This window comes from Mus musculus, chromosome 8 (genome assembly GCF_000001635.26).
Source record: "Mus musculus strain C57BL/6J chromosome 8, GRCm38.p6 C57BL/6J".
In the NCBI taxonomy this organism is placed as follows: Eukaryota; Metazoa; Chordata; class Mammalia; order Rodentia; family Muridae; genus Mus; species Mus musculus.
In genome coordinates, this window is record NC_000074.6 from 122135296 (window position 1) to 122151310 (window position 16015).

The window sequence follows — 16015 nt, forward strand, 5'->3', positions numbered from 1 at the left end:
ACACAGGCTGGACTGAGGTCTATGCACTTATGTAGCAGATGTGCAGCTTGGTCTTCATGCCGGTCTCCCATCAACTGGAATGGGGGCTGTCCCTGACTCTGTTGCCTGCCTGTAGATTCTGTTCCCCTAACTGGGCTGCCTTGTCTGGCCTCAGTGGGCGAGGAAGTGACTAGTCCTGTGTGTGACTTGATGTGCCAGGGTGTGTTGGTACCCAGGGGCGGCCTCCCACTTCTCAGAGGAGAAGGAGAAGGAGAGGGGGAGGGGCTGTAGGGGGGGAGGGGGCCTGGGATCAGGATGTAAAGTGAATAAATAAATCAATGGAGGGGAAAAGGAGAGAACAGATGTTTTGGGGTCATCCTGCACTGGCAGGGAGGAGCCAGAGGGGGGCACTCAGGAGGCAGCAGGAAAGTGGTGATGGGTGTGTGTGTGCAAAAATGAGCGGTGTGCCCTTGTGTAGTGGGCGGCCCACAGTTTCCTCCCTCATTGCTGGTAAACTTCTGCTTCAGTTCCCTGCTGTCTCAGCCTGCAGCCATCTCGAATATCTGCGTATTTGAGCCTCATTTTGAAGATTTGACAGTGCTTGACAGTGAGTTTCCACAGTCGGTTTCCACCGTCAGCATTTACAGCTTCAGTATTTTCAAAAGCATACCGTTTTCCTTGTCCTATCTGAATGAGCTCACTGGCTTCTGTCGGGTCTATGGACGCTGGTCAGTCTGGTTTGAGGAACTCCATGGAGCAGCTCCAAGTGACTGGCTGGGTATCACACTCCTGACAGCCATGGCAACCAATGTGAACTATGACCTTTGAGGTGGCTTTAGTTTCTACTGCATGGAAGCTCTGCTTCACTTCCAAGGGCTTTGTCAGCTTTCTGAGGGATCTGGGAGACCACCCTCTCCACCCTCGGCTGAGGCAGTCTTCCCAGGGACAATGTGGGGAGGACTGTGGCTTTCACTGGTCTCCTGGTCAGCCTTTTTCGTTCCACAGAATGGGCCAGGCTAGGCCAGAGCACGGTCTTCAGGGAGCCAGGTACTCCATTCTGGAGTTTCCTGGCCTCAGAGGGACCTGAGAGTCTGTAGAAGGGTGTGCAGATGTTTGCAGCTTCTTGTCAAGGGGTCATAGTCGACAGCCACCCTCCAGCCAGGAGCCCCAGCAGGCAGCCATGTTCCACTGAGATACCAGGCAGGTGCTCAGACAGAGGCACAAGCACCTGCTTAGCTGAGCGAAGGCTAAAGCAGGAAAGTGCTGGAAATCTCCTGTGACTCCAGGAACCCACTGGGCCCTGGGTTGTTGTGGGGGCCTTGAGATGTGACAGGGGGCTTGCTCAGTGCCTCTCAAGGGAGCCATTAGGTTCCTACAGCCCTGCCTTCTCTATTCCAGAAAGTCAAGTGTCTATTTTTAAGAGAACACCTCATGCCCTGAGAGACAGTTAGTTGAGCTCTTGGGTCCTGCCAGGCAGGAACCTCTGGCCAGGGTTCTCTACCCAAGTCTAAAGAAGGGAAGGGCCATACAGGAACCTACCCAGAAGGCCTTGCACAGGGGTTAATTTTCTGAGACCACTGGATATAGAGTGTGTGTGTGTGTGTGTGTGTGTGTGTGTGTGTGTTGCACAAGTGGGTGTGAACATGTGTGGATATGTGTATTCGGAGCTCATAGGGCAACATTATGTGTCAACCACTCTCCCCTTATTTTTTGAAGCAGGGTCTCTCACTAAACATGGAACTCAGTACTCTGTCTAGATTGGATGGCTAACAAGTTCCATGGGTTCCTCCTATCTCCACCTCTTCAAGGCTAGGATCACGGGCATGTGCCATCATAGCCAATGTTTTACATGGGTCCAGAGGGTTGGAACTTGGGTCTTCATCTATACTTCAGTGTCGCCTTAGTTTGCTTTATGATGCTGTGATAAATCATTGACTAAAAGCAATTTGGAGGAGGGGAAGAAGGGAGGAAGAGAAGGAGGAAGGGAAGGAGGAAGGGAAGAGCTTATTGGGTTACAGATCACTGTCCATCATCAGGGGAAGCCAGGACAGAAGCTCAAGGCAGGGACCTAGAGACAGGAACGGTAGCAGAGACCATGGAGAAGTGCAGCTAACTGGCTTGCTCCCTCTGGCTTGTTCATCTACTTTTCTTATATAGCTCAGGCCCAACAGCCTAGGGATTGCAACACCCACAGTGGGCTGGGATCTTCCACATCAATTAACAATGGAGAAAATGTACCACAGGTAAACCCACAGGCCAGTCTGAAGGAGACAGTTCCTCAACTGAGGCTCCCGCTTTCCAGATGTGTCTATGTTTGCACCATCTTCCCAGCCTGTCTGAAAATCCTTACCATCTGCACAGGCCCTGGTATTCTGCACCAGGCCCCTCAGCCAAGGAGTGACCTATCTGGTCATGCCCTTGCTCCAGGGGAACTCGCCGCTGCCTGTGTATCTGCCCCATATGGAACTTAGGCATTGCTCTCTACCTCTCTTCTTTTCAACAGTTTGGTCCTTTGCATTCATCACTGCTCAAGGCTGGCATATGTGTTCCCTTCACTTAACTGTGACCAAAATGCCCAATAGATACAATTAGGGAAGACGTGGCCGGGCAGCTCAGATCATGCGGTGTGTGGTCGAGACTATCACAGTGAAGCAGAGATTGAATGAGGCCTGAAGGAGGGGCCAGACATAACCCTAGTGACACACCTCCTCCATCGAGGCCTCACCTGAGGTTCCTCAAATAGTGCTGCCAAGTGTATAACAAGTGTCAAAACACAAACCTGTGGGACACTTAGGACTCAACCATAACAGGATATAGAGCCTGTATCCCCAGGACCCTACTCCTAACCCAACACACGCTGAAGCCCAGGATGGGGGGGGGGGGGAGGCAACCACAGACACAGGCCCTGTTAGCTGTAGCCCAGCCTTGGACCAGGGTCCTTGAGTCTTCCTGGTTTTCCAACAATAAATCCACCCCATCCAACGGATAAGCAGGGTTCGAAGTCCATCCTGTCAAACTCTGGCAGTTTTCTCCTTTGGCCACCTTAGACTATTCCATGGTGACCTCAAAGGCTCTGTCCCAGCTTCATTTCTAACACCAAGTCCACACCCTCAAGGAGACTCCCATGGGAAGAGAGAGGCTGACTAATGGCTACTGTGTCACAGTGACAAGAAAACGTAGCTAAAGGAGTGAGTACTGCTTCCCCTCAAGCTCCATCGCGGCTTCTCTGTGACCCTCACCAGACTGAAGGTCTGTCCTGACCACATGTCCAGGAGCACCCCCCTCAGCATGGGAGACATGGCAGCTCCTTGTCTGTCAGTATTGGATGGGTTAGTGAAATAAAGAGAGAAAGCTGTCTAGTCCTATTTGGGGAATCAGAGGGCAGGCATGCAGAGAAGCTATGGGGGCCAGGGCGGGGATCAAGAAGTGAGAGATGGGCCCCAAATAGACACCCTGTCGGCCTAGCAGCACCTGAAGAAGCTGGCCTTCTCTGCCTTCATGTCTCTGTGTTGGAATAATGTAATCCAGACTTTAAAAGGTACACCTCTGCAGCAGGGAAGAAGGCTCGGCTCTTACGATGCTTGCTGCTCTTGAACCTGGATTTGGTTCCCAGCACCCACATCAGACAGCTCATCACTGCCTGCAATCTCAGACCCAAGGGATCTGGTGCTCTCTTCTTGCTTCCACAGGCACCTGTACTTACACACCACACCACACTACACCACACACACCACACACACATACACATACACCACACACACACGTGTACATACACACCACACACACACACACACACACACACACACCACATATATACTCTGCGCGCATACACACACCCTACACATACACACAAACACACCACACATGCCATACACCATACTCACACACAAACACGATGGGAGTGACAGACATCATACACACGGGCATGAAACACACATATAATCCCCTACACTAAGAGCACACACATTACTGCACATGGGAACAAGCACAGGCACCCCCACATGCACGAACCACACAGCCCCACAAGACTAGCACTCTACACACACATACCCTACTCATACAGCCCCCACACTACACACACACACACACACACACACACACACACACACATACCACACACACACATGCACCACACACATACACCCCTACACACACACACCACACATACACCCCACATACCACACAGCACACACACACCCCACATACCACATACCACACATATATCCCCTCACACCACACACACACCCTACTCATACAGCCCCCACACTACACACACACACTTACATACACCACACACACCACACACATACACCCCTACACACACACCACACACACACACACACACCACACACACACATCATACATACACCCCACACCCCACACACACCACACATATACACCACACACACACACAAGGAAAGGCAGTCAGATGCCTGGCCTTCCCCTCTACCCACTACAAGTCTCTCAATAGAAGCAAGGGGGAATCTGTGCCTTACCCATGGCTCAGGATCTACCAGATCCACCAGTGTCACTGTCCCCAAGGGCAATCTCCCTGCTTCCCAGTGGAATGATTGTCTAAAGAAGCAGCCTTAGAGTCCTGTCCCTGTCCTGCCACAGAACCCAGTGCTCACCCTTCTGTGGCCCCCTGCTGGACAGCAGAGACATGGCCCCGCCTCATGGCCTATGAATCACTCTGTCTGACCTAAGCTGTGAGGGTCAGGCGTGGGGAGGAGAGCCAGTCCAGTCTTGTAAACTGTCCGGGGAGCTATGACACCCTGCAGAGTGCTGGTTCCGGAGGACCTGTGCCATGGTCTGCTGTGATGTGGGCCAGGAGCCAAGGTCAGCTTCTGCCCTGGGCTCTGCCATCTGTGCGGTGCCCTCTGGGCTTCTCTGATTTTGTAACCTGGAACGGTGGGCTAGCCACGCAATCTTAGAGTAGAGCAAAGAGCTGAGTTATCATTGTCCCCTCATGTGATGAGTAGTTTTCATTCTTGACATGGGCCAGAAAGGTGTTGGGACCACTGGACTGCCTGCCATCCTTGGCTTTGCTTTAGACAAATCTCCCATGTCCCCTCATCCTGGCCTGAATGGGGACCTTCCCGTCGTCTCTAGTGGTGACCATGGCTCATGGCTGGCTCTGTCATCTCTCACTTACACGGCAGGCCCCATAGCTGCTACTGAGTCAGGCAGGTCTTACAACCTGTTTGGACGGGGGCCACTGAGGCGTGTCCAGGCCCCATGGGTGCTACAGGAGCCAGAGTCCTCCCTCCTTCATGTCCCTGCACTGTCTGCTCCCATGTCAAGGAGAGTCAAAGGCTATGCCTCACTGGCAGCTGACACAAGCCAGGTGATACTGACTCAGAGCAGGCACTTGTTTCTCCCAATGGCTGCGGTGCCCCTGCCCATCCTGCAGAATGTCACAGCCTGTTTCTCATGACCAGAAATGGCCCACTTGAGGAGCATTAGGACAGACCCAAGTCAGTTCTGTAAATAATTGTGTAATGAGGGAATGAAGGAGAAAAAAGCAGGGGAAATGGGGGGGCACTGCCTTGGGTGGGGAGGAGGCAGGGGAGCACTGCCCTGGGTGGGAGGAGCACTGATCTGAGTGGGAAGGAACACTGATCTGGGTGGGTGGGGAGCACTGCCCTGGGTGGGGAGGAAGCTTTTCTAAGCTGTATGGAAGTCAGTCATTGTGTGCAGGTGATGCATCTGGTGCCCTCTGTGTCCCAGGACCGAGTAGGATATATGGATGAGTGCACAGGGAGTGTACTGACCACAGAGCTCAGGGCATAGCAGGCCGACAGGCATGGTTCAGTGACGGGGCTCCGCAGCCTTAGGAAAAGGAGATGACGCTGTGTTGGATGCAGCTTTAGGGACAGGGAAACCACTGCTGAGGTCTGTGGCACTCTAGGTGGTCCAAGGGTGCTAGAGAAAAAGGTGTCCATGATGTGAAAGTGCCATCTCTGGTGCCTGGCCCTTCCCAGTGTGTGCTAGTGGCCCTCAATATATGCAAACCAGTACTATGAACCATCTAAGTATGAGCGAGACACCCAAGAAGCCTAGAGGTAGGACCTTTCCCAGGACACTCTGTGTCCTGCAGGCCCGCCTACCTGGTTCTCTCTCCTGGAGAATTCATATTCATGTCTGACACTGCCTGGTCAGGCTGCATCTCCTCACATGCGCTCTGTTCACAGAGCGGTAATGAGGGCTAAAGTGGGGTTCTTGACCCCTGATGTGCTCGTTGGGCTTGGGAGGCTCAAGAAAGAACCCAGGCTTGGCTTGGCTGTGTCTGCTGTTGTTGGTTCCACTTGAGCCCAAATGTCATCAGGGCCCAGGTAACAGTTCAGGACCTGACACCAAGCTGGACACAGCATCCTGGAATTTGGCGTGCTTGACATGGTGGCTAATGTCTTCTGCTTGGCCATGGGACAGACTGAAGGAAACATGGAAGAGGCCAACCAGGAAGCGGTGGCCCTGTCAGTGTCTCCAGTACGTGGCAGATGTCAGACCCACATCTGTGTGCTCTTAGCCTCTCCATTAGGACCACAGGGATCCATCCCTCTGAGATCAGAGACAACACTTGTGAGATGAGAATGAGAACAAGGGGAGAAGGCGGGGCCGGCTGAGCTGGGTGCCACAGGATGAGGGACCAAGGTCCTGAAAGCAACAGTACAGAAAGGTTGAGCTGGCGAGGAGGCTCCAGCAACACTCTGCACTGGAAGAATGCATGGGCTAGCCTCTGCCACTGTTGATGGGTGGGAGGAGGGGGCATGAGATACGCCCAGGCACCTGCGACTATGTCAGGTACTGTGCCTTTGATGGGACGATATAAGCCTGGCGGGGCAAGGCTGGACCTGAGGAGCTAAGTGTATGTGGTCAGTAATTCCCACAGGCCACACAGGCAAAGGCTGCCCGGCACCTGCTTCAAGAAGCTGTCTCAGGAAATGTGGCTGGCTCACTGGCTTTCTGCACAGCCAAGGGCGAGGAGCCTGGAGATGGGCCTGGGCAGCCTGTACTTTCTTCTCTAAACGGAAGAGGTTCAGCCCAAGGCCTTTGAGGACATTCCATAAATATCCCAGTATCTCCTGCAACCCAAGAGGAATGAATCCGAACTCTGCCAGCCCCCAGATAAGCACAGAGACCTGGGTGGCACTGCCACAGCCCACAGATAAGGTGGCACTGCGGTACCTTGTTTTGTTTCTGCTGTTATCTGATACATTCTTATTATTGATGCCACACAAGGGGGGGCATTCCCTGACAGAGACACTCCGGTGCCCACCCAGGCTGAGGGGCAGCTCTGGCCATGGAGCCCTTGGCCTCTCCTCTTTCAGGCCCCTCCTTGGTACTTGTGTACTGAGGGCTGGCACCTGCTCCCAAAAGGTTGTGTGGGTGCCAACGGGAAGGTATTTCCAGAGATGCCCTGGCGCTTTGAAGTTGGCTGGGTCAGGGATGACCCTGAGACAGGACACCTTTATCCCCTTCCTCCTGGAGCCCTTGTGGGTCCTGAGAGGCCAGGAGGACATGACAGTTGGGATGCTGAGTCATTTCTTGCAGTAGCTTGCTTAGAAAAGGGATCCTGAACACCATAGCATCTCACATCCAACTCCTGAGCCCCCGACTCAGCCCCTCTGGGGGTTGAGGCAATGACACCCCTCTGGCTTAGGGTGGGGCTCTGTCATGGCAGCTGGAAAGCCCATGATGGACACAGGCCCTGTGAGAACAAAGCTCAACCCACTGGACAAAAGTTTCCTTCATTTAAGACATCTCCCCAAAGGTCCCCAAAGGTCCCATCTCTCAGTAACCAGACGGACACTTCACCCTGTCTTTTGGAAGGACCATCGCAATCCTAAGAACCTGCCCTATTTTGATTGAATGTGCCCAGCCTGCAGGCCACGTGCCCATATCCAGACCTGGGATGTGCAGTCTGGTCTTCCTCTCTGCTCGCAAGCCCTTCCTCCCTTGGCTCCAACTCTGGACCAACCGCTCAGCTGAGGAGAGGTACTATGCAGGTGTGTATGTAGGTCACTACACAATCAGGGTGGCTTCTGAGCCCCTCTATGGCACTCCAAAGACAGGACTAGGAAGTTGGCCAAGAGTCCTCCTCTGCCTCCAACAGCCAATTGATACTCACACAGTATCTAACAGCATCCACCAGGGGCATCAGTGTGGACCAGGGACACTAGTGCTAAGCTGGAGGAATATGCTTATGTGGCCCCATCTGCTGGTGTGCACCCTAATCTGGTGAATGCCCTATGCACAAATGCTTCTCATCTGGCTTTGGATGGTTTGTTAGATATCCATAAGCTTTTCTGGAAGTTTCCTTAGATCCCTCAGGCAGCATGGTAGGAGGACAGATGTACTCACAGCTAACATGTATCCCCTGCTCTGCAGACATCCGATATGGACTCCCCTAAGATTGTACTTCTCAAGGATAGTGGTCCATCTCAGTGGGCTTTGTTCTCAGGCAAACAGGGGGCTGAGCATCTTATCCAAGCCATGTTCCTAGTGTAGTTTTGGGGAGTGGGTACTTCGTATGTAGTCTCTAGATGGATATGATAGAGAGGTGGTGGCTGGATGTGGCTCTCTGGCAGGTGAGCTGGGTGGATGAATAATTGGTGAATGGGTAGGTGTGCGAGCTGATAAGTGGGTAGATGGGTATATGGTGGACAGTGAGTTGACAGACAGGTGAGAATAACAGTCACCTGTACTGGCTAGTTTTGTGTCAACTTGACACAGCTGGGGTTATCACAGAGAAAGGAGCTTTAGTTGAGGAAATGCCTCCATGAGATCCAACTGTAAGGCATTTTCTCAATTAGTGATCAAGGAGGAAAGGCCCCTTGTGGGTGGGACCATCTCTGGGCTGGTAATCTTGGGTTCTATAAGAGAGCAGGCTGAGCAAGCCAGGTGAGGCAAGCCAGTAAAGAACATCCCTCTGTGGCCTCTGCATCAGCTCCTGCTTCCTGACCTGCTTGAGTTCCAGTCCTGACTTCCTTGGTGATGAACAGCAGCATGGAAGTGTAAGCTGAATAAACCCTTTCCTCCCCGACTTGCTTCTTGGTCATGATGTTTGTGCAGGAATAGAAACCCTGACTAAGACAGTCACCTAACTGTGATAGCTAAAGCATTCTGTGTGCCCAGTGGAGTGCCACAGAAAGGCCATGACCTGGGAGAACAAGAAAATTAGCTGTCCAAGGGACACTGAAGTCTTACTTTCAGTGACAAGGAGATGACCTCTCCAGGCAAGACCAGGAACTCGGCTTCCCAGAAAACTCAACTTTGTCCTTTAGCCTCAGCACTCCTTAGCTATAGGACCACAGTAGGGGACAGAGGCAGTCTGGTGACACTGGTGGCATTCTCAGTGGTCTAGGCCATGCTGACGGGGTGTTCTGGGAAACTGCTTCTGATAAACCAGCCCCCTTGGAGGCACCGGGTGCAACAAGCTCATGCTACATGGAGACCTGAAGGCAGCCGGCTGTGAGGACCTTGGGAAGGGAGAATGTTGAGCAACCAGGAGAGTCCTGACTCAGTCTGCTGTCTGGGATGCAGGGCTGATTCTCAGGCCTGCTTCTTGTTGGAGTCTGACTCCAGAACAGTGGGTAAGAGGATGCGTCAGCTCCCAGCATTGCCTCCCTGGGCTATGTCCTCCCGTGACCCCTGTAAGGTCACTCTGTCGTCTCCCTCAGTAGTCCTGGAGACAAGTCTGAGGCAGAGAGGTCAGCTTCATGGGAGCAACTGAAGGCTGACCTCTGTGTCCCCAGATGAGTCACCTTGTGATGATTACCTTCATCATCCACAGCCCAAATAAGTTACCCTGAGGAGGGGAATTCCTGTCCCCAAACCCCATGCTCCCTGTTGCCCGCAGAGCTCATGAGTCACGCCTCACTGCCTATTTTTAGGTCCTTTTCCTTCAACGCTGCTCTGGGAACTCACTTCCCCCACACCCTGCTCCAACAGACCTCGAACACGTCTGCGTGTGGCCCGGTGTCCACTGCAGTGTGACCAGATCATAGAGACTGAGATTGCTGCAGCCCACCCTACCCCCACCCCGACCCCCGCGCTGGGAGTTCTCCAGCCCAGTTCAGCAGCCATGATGGTCACTTTGCCTTGTTCAGCTAGAGCAGGTCTGGAGTGCCTGAGCAGTCACCAAGCAAAGAAAGGTCACTAGGTCAGAAGAGTCAGCCAGTATCCAGAAAGAATGCACTGGGCGGCTGTCAACTCTGGTCCCAGGCTGTGTTTTTCAGCATCCAGAGCAGTCCCACAGTGGACACCCTGCTCTGCCCATCATCCTAGGAAGGGCTGAGTAAGACCAGCAACTCAGCCATTCATCTATTTTAGAGGTTCTCAGCCTTCCTAACTCCACGGCCCTTTAATACAGTTCCTCGTGTTGTGGTGACCCCCAACCGTAAAATTATTTCCATTGCTACTGTTTGCTACTGTTATGGCTGATAATGTAAATCTCTGTGTCTTCCAGTGGTCTTATGTGACCCCTGTGGAAGGGTCATTCAACACCCAGAGGCTGAGAACAGCTGACGTTCGTGCTGTGGAATTGACCCTGGGAGACCAGGTATGGAAACAGATGCTGAGAAGCACAGGGGCTGGTGGGAAAGTTCCGCTGAATCAGGGAAGGAGGATGGATGGGTGTGGTGTCAACTGAGCAAAGAGCCGTGAGGTTTCCCAGCAGTGTCCTCACACTTGAGGCCCCACCAGGGTCTGTAGAGAGCCAGTCAGACAGTGCCAGCCCACCTGACGGGGTCTTGATCAGGCTGAGGTGAACCCAAAGAATTACCGTTGTAACGTTACTAGTCATGGTGTGACAGATGAGCGCCCCAGCATTATGGGTGCACACGTGCATGTATCATCCATGCATGTATCAAGGTGCCCCATGCTGTCCAGCCCTTTGTCACTGACATAGCAGCCAATGAGATCAATTTACGAGAGAAAAGTCTTATTTGGCTCATGGTCTCAGAAGTTCAAGTCCATGGTCTCGCTGTCTACCTTGTTGAGTTGGGTCGGTGACGATGTTGCGTTGTGGCAATAGTTCATGGTAGAGAGAGCCTGGTCTTCTCATGGCTGCTGGGAAACAGAGAGAGCCAGGAAAGGGCTAAGGGTCTGACTGTCCCCAATGACCTAATCTTCTTCCAGTAAGCTCCACCCACTAAAGGTTTTATCTCTGCCAACAACAGCATCTGCTGGGGGTCTAATCACTCAGCCCAGGGACCTTTCAGGCCTTTGGGGTACGAAAGACAATCATCTCCATCCTCCCCAGTGATGGGGGCATCAGCCGAGTCATCAACACAAAGGAGTGTGGCATCATTCAAGATTCTGGGCTTGCAATTTGGGGCAGACTTCCTTGTGGTTGGGCCCAGTTTGTGGATACTAAGGACCACAGCGTTTAGTTAGAATGTTCTCTCTCTCTCTCTCTCTCTCTCTCTCTCTCTTTCTCACTCTCTCTCCCTCTCTCTCTCTCTCTCTCTCTCTCTCTCTCTCAGAAACTTGGTATAAAAGTGATGGCACCGAGTGTTACAGAAGTGACATTTCAGAGGCACAAGGCTACAAAGAACAGAGAGAGCTTGTGGTGGTGGCAGAGGAGGCACGTGTCTCCACAGTGCTTCACCCAGTGATCCTACAACACGGGACTTAGACTCAGGCATGTCCACAACTTTCCCCATGTGTATAGCAGGTAAAGGTGGCACCTAGGCATGGCCTGCCCACTGAGGGGACACAGATGAACATGCCAGAGAACACCCAGCCTGTCTGCCTCTTTAAGGAGAGTCTCCCAGAGAAAAAGAATCTTGGGCTTAGAGCAGAAGAAAGCCAGGGCTTCACTCATGTTCAGACTCCCAGAGTGTCTTCATGGTGGCAGTGAACAGCTCTCCTCAGACCATGTACCCCCAAAGCTACTGGGTGTCCTGAGGAAACAAAGCTTCAGCCGAAGATGTCCCAGCTCCTCCCGGGAGCACCTCCTTGTCCCACTCGGTCCCCTCCTCACAGGAAGTCAGCACAGGGCAGAGAAAATAGCCAGAACTTTGGAGGAGGCTACAAGACAAACCCACCATTGTCCATGCAAGCTTGCAAGGGAAAAACAACAACAGGCTTTTCCACTTTGGAGTCTCCAGACTGGGATATTCTGCATACTTTCTTCACTCCAGAGCGCTCAGTGTGAAGAAATATCACAAACCTCTAAGACCAAGGCAGCCGGACCCCACCCCCAAAAAGGCCAACTGCCCTGGCCCTCAGAATCTGCTTCACTGCCAAAGTCCCTCAGTGTCTAAGGCACTCCTAATAGCTCTCAGGGTTCCCTGCCCCCAGGGACCTCCTCATCTCTAACTGATCCTGATTATCCTGTGTGAAGGAGAAGCACCTAGGTTAGCCAAGACACGAGGGTGTGTCTGAGGGAGCCACCCACAGTCAGCTGATGGGCAAAGGGAGAATGGAGAACACTTGTGCGTTAGAGCAGGCCCACTCCCCCCCCCCCCCCCCCCCGCAGCAGTGAGGCCAAGCATGCGAACCGGAACCTCTGACATCATGCTTCAGACAACCCTTTTCTGTCTTCTGTTGTCTTTCTGAGGCGTTTGGTCACAGTCTCGAGTTTACCAGCCCAGTCCTGTGTCTCACCCTGAGATGCTCACTGCATCCAGGGCATCGTGACTGTGCCCTTCCCAGAGTTTCTAACACTAGTCTCCTGGGCCTCGGTCATGGCTCCACACCCCACCCCCACCCCTTCCCTGCTCCTCTGCCAACACATACTTTTTCCAAGTTCCCCTGAATGGACAGGAGGTCTTGTTCTGTAGGAGTCTCTTGTTCCCAGAACCCAAGGTTACTGTTGGTTGGAGATCTCTAGGCGCCTTTTCTGGGTAGAAGACAGGACTCTGAAACTCAGACTGCTCTACGTATCTTCGGTTTGGTTGTCAGGTGTGTGTCTACGCACGCATGCGCAACAGACACTTCTTGGGGGATTAGTTACCTGTGGACAGAGTTAGCAGGTGACATTCAGTGAACGGGCAGATGAAGGCATTGGGGTTTCCAGATAACTTTAGTTAACTGTGTCTCAGGTGAGGAACTGGTGGTTCCTGGCCAAAAAAAAAAAAAAAAAAAAAAAAAAAAGCCGCTTTTAAATACCTGTCCTAACACTTGAGGGTGACACTGGGCCTGAGAGAATCACAGGGCCATAGGCATGCACCTGTGACATCAACAAGGTTAGAGGGAACCATAGAATTTTGTAGTTTTCACTGGGGCCTCTGGACTGATCCCCTAGGCCAGTGGTTCTCAACCTGTGGGTCTCGACCCCCTTTGGAATTGAATAACCTTTTCCCAAGGTTCACCTAAGATCACCAGAAAAACACAGAAATTCATATTATGATTCAAAACAGTAGCAAAATTATAGTTATTAAGTAGTAGTAAATATAATTTTATGATTGGGGGTCACCACAACATAGGGAACTGCATTAAAGAGTCACAGTGTGAGGAAGGTTGAGAACCACGTCCCTGGATCTTAGTTAGGACATCCCCATGGAAAGGCTTTCCCAGGGGAGCTGGAATCTTCTTCCTAATCCTCGTCACCTTCTGCAGAGCCTCTTGCAATGACCCGACCTATGGGGACATTTGTGGGCTGGGCTGGGTCAGGAGCTCCGCAGTTGGCTTTGTCTGGCAGCCAGTGGCTCCCCGATTTCAGCCCCGCAAGGCTAGAGGCTAACACAGCCCACTCCAGTACTGACTCATAGACGGAGCTGTAATGGCCTCCGGCTCACAGCCCTGAAGATACAACGCAACCGGACTAGTGTTGCTCCTATGGGGAGGTGGCTCTAGAACATGGAAGGGGTAGGACCAGTGTCACCAGAGATAAGCAGAGAGAACTAGAGGCCCAGGAAGAAGAGGAGGACCTGGCACCCAGGAGCTGGACAGAGAGGGACAGGTAGGCTGAGGACATCAACTCTTACTGCTCAGCAGGAACTTCCTGGTTCTGTCAGCTGGAGGGGCGGGGCCTGGAGACACTGTCTGCTTCTCTGGCTTTGGGGACAGGAGGCATTCTCAGCTAGGGCACAGGTTGATCATAAGAGCAGGCGAGAGCTAAAGGGACTCTGTGCTCCAGAGACAGAGGGTCCCAGACAGAGAAGGTGTCTCATATCTCCTTTCCTGTGCGAAAGGGACTCTCTACCACTCTGTCTCCTCAGACACTAACCACCCCCAGCAGCCTTTGCCTCATTGATCTTGCTGCCTCCATCCCGTTTGGCATTGGGGACCCTGTCAGACCTGACTAAGGGGACAGTAGCTCCCACCCTGGCCACGCCTCCAGCTATGTAAGGAAATGAGTTGGTGAGATTGGAATCCAGAGGGACAAAGGTAATGGGCTAAAGGCAGTCTTTGCCTGTGATGTGGTCAACTCTGCCCAGCCCCCACCCCCATCTGCTCTGAGGCTGGGAAGCTCAGTAGGTAGTCCTGGCTGCCAGAAATCGGTCTGAGGCAGGCAGGGGCTGCCCCAGGGCTGCCTGTTTTTCTGGCTGTGGACCGGCTGGGAGGAACCACAGAGACCCAGGTTTCTTGGGGCTCCCCGAGAGCTGCTTACCAGGCAGAAGGATTCCTGGGCAGTTCTCCAGTGAACAGAAGGCTTCGCACCCCTAACAGACCACAATGTAGAAGCCAAGGCCGCGGTGCTGGCCTCAGCTCCTGCTGCCTCTTGTGTAGCCTCTGTAGCAAGCCAGCGAGCTCGGGGACACCCTGTCCAGGCAACCCAGCACTTTCTAGAGTTTGCGGCCCCTGGTGAACGTGGCCTGCACACATACTACAGCGGCGGGTGGGTGGGCTTGCGCTATGCTAATGTTTCCAACCACAGAAGGACACCACCGCATTCCTTGAATCTGGAGCCTATTTCTGCCCAAAACTGCACCCGGCTTTGCTTAAGGAGTCAGCGTTGGGCTTAGTGGAGTTGCAGAGAAAACGCCCTTCCATCCATCCTATGGCCCCGGCAGTGGAAACCCACTGGAAATAAAACCTGAAATAACAAAGGACTGGGCGTGCTCCAAAGGGCTTCGGCGAGAACATCACTCCAGTGAGCAGGAGCTGGGCTCGAAAGCCAGCCCTGAGCTGGGTGGGTCAGGGCTTAGTAGAGGTTTCTCAGGACCAAGCGGCTGAGGACTGACGTGGAGACCTGCCTCATGTACTGTGCCTTTGGAGGAGACGGGCCTCCCCTTCATTCCATCCCTATGGTGTCTCACAGGTTCCTTTTCTGTGAAAAAGGGCCTTATTACCACCTTGTCCCCTCCTACTGTCACCACCTCAACCGCCTTGTGCTATCCACTCTGGCTGTTCCCCATTCCATTTGGGCTCTGGGGATCCTCTCAGGATTGGCTGAAGGGATAGTAGCTGCCACCTCCAGCTGTATAATGAACTGACTCAGAGAGACCGGACCAACCTGATTGGAAAGGGATCCTTTGGCTAGGGGACAAGGCCCCTCTTCCACCTGGACAAGACAGAACATTTTTCTCTGGGTCCTAGGAATCACAGACAGACAAACACAGATCCTCTCTGGATTGCCGTGGAATCGCCGAGGTGCACTGGGCAGGGACTGGATGCTCTGATGACCTTTAAACATCCTTAGGGGTCAACACCGCTCATAACATAAGCTTGGTGGCTCCACAGAACCAGGGCCTCATCTCAGGGATCATCAAAAGTACAGTAAGATGTAAGCTTGCTGGATGAAGGCTTGTCAAACAGCCCGTGACAATGGCTTATGTGGCTGGCTCCATCCCTGTGTGTGGACAGTCCCCTCCCCTGGCTAGTGACCTGTTACCATGATGGATGTCATGGTTTGAGATGGTACAGTTGTGACCTCCAGAGAAGCTAGCCTGAGGAGACAGTCATTGGCATGAGAGGGGTCAGGACAGACCCTGTCAGGCTGTGATATCTGGAAAGGATTTGTGCCAAGGTACTCCAGGTGAGCAAGCTCACTGGGTAGCTACGCCAACTGTACTTCTCCACAGCACCAATGGAATGTTCCACAGACCAGAAAACAAACCGGACGATGTACATGGTCTGCAGT

At 52.9% G+C, this 16015-nt stretch overlaps 1 protein-coding gene and 1 long non-coding RNA gene across 2 annotated transcripts in view; one reads left to right on the forward strand and one right to left on the reverse strand.

Moving 5' to 3' along the window:
• The window catches only part of Zfp469 (zinc finger protein 469), a 229528-nt gene that overhangs the window by 92173 nt on the left and 121340 nt on the right, over positions 1–16015 (forward strand). The window contains exon 2 of the mRNA XM_011248576.3: positions 10451–10543. The gene's annotated coding sequence lies outside the window, so the exon portion shown is untranslated. The remainder of the gene's footprint in view (positions 1–10450; positions 10544–16015) is intronic.
• Positions 10467–14708, reverse strand: Gm39268. Its single transcript, XR_879282.2, has 3 exons — positions 14543–14708; positions 12727–12943; positions 10467–11052 (listed from the first exon to the last, which is right to left on the reverse strand). It is a non-coding gene; the product is annotated as a predicted gene, 39268 (long non-coding RNA).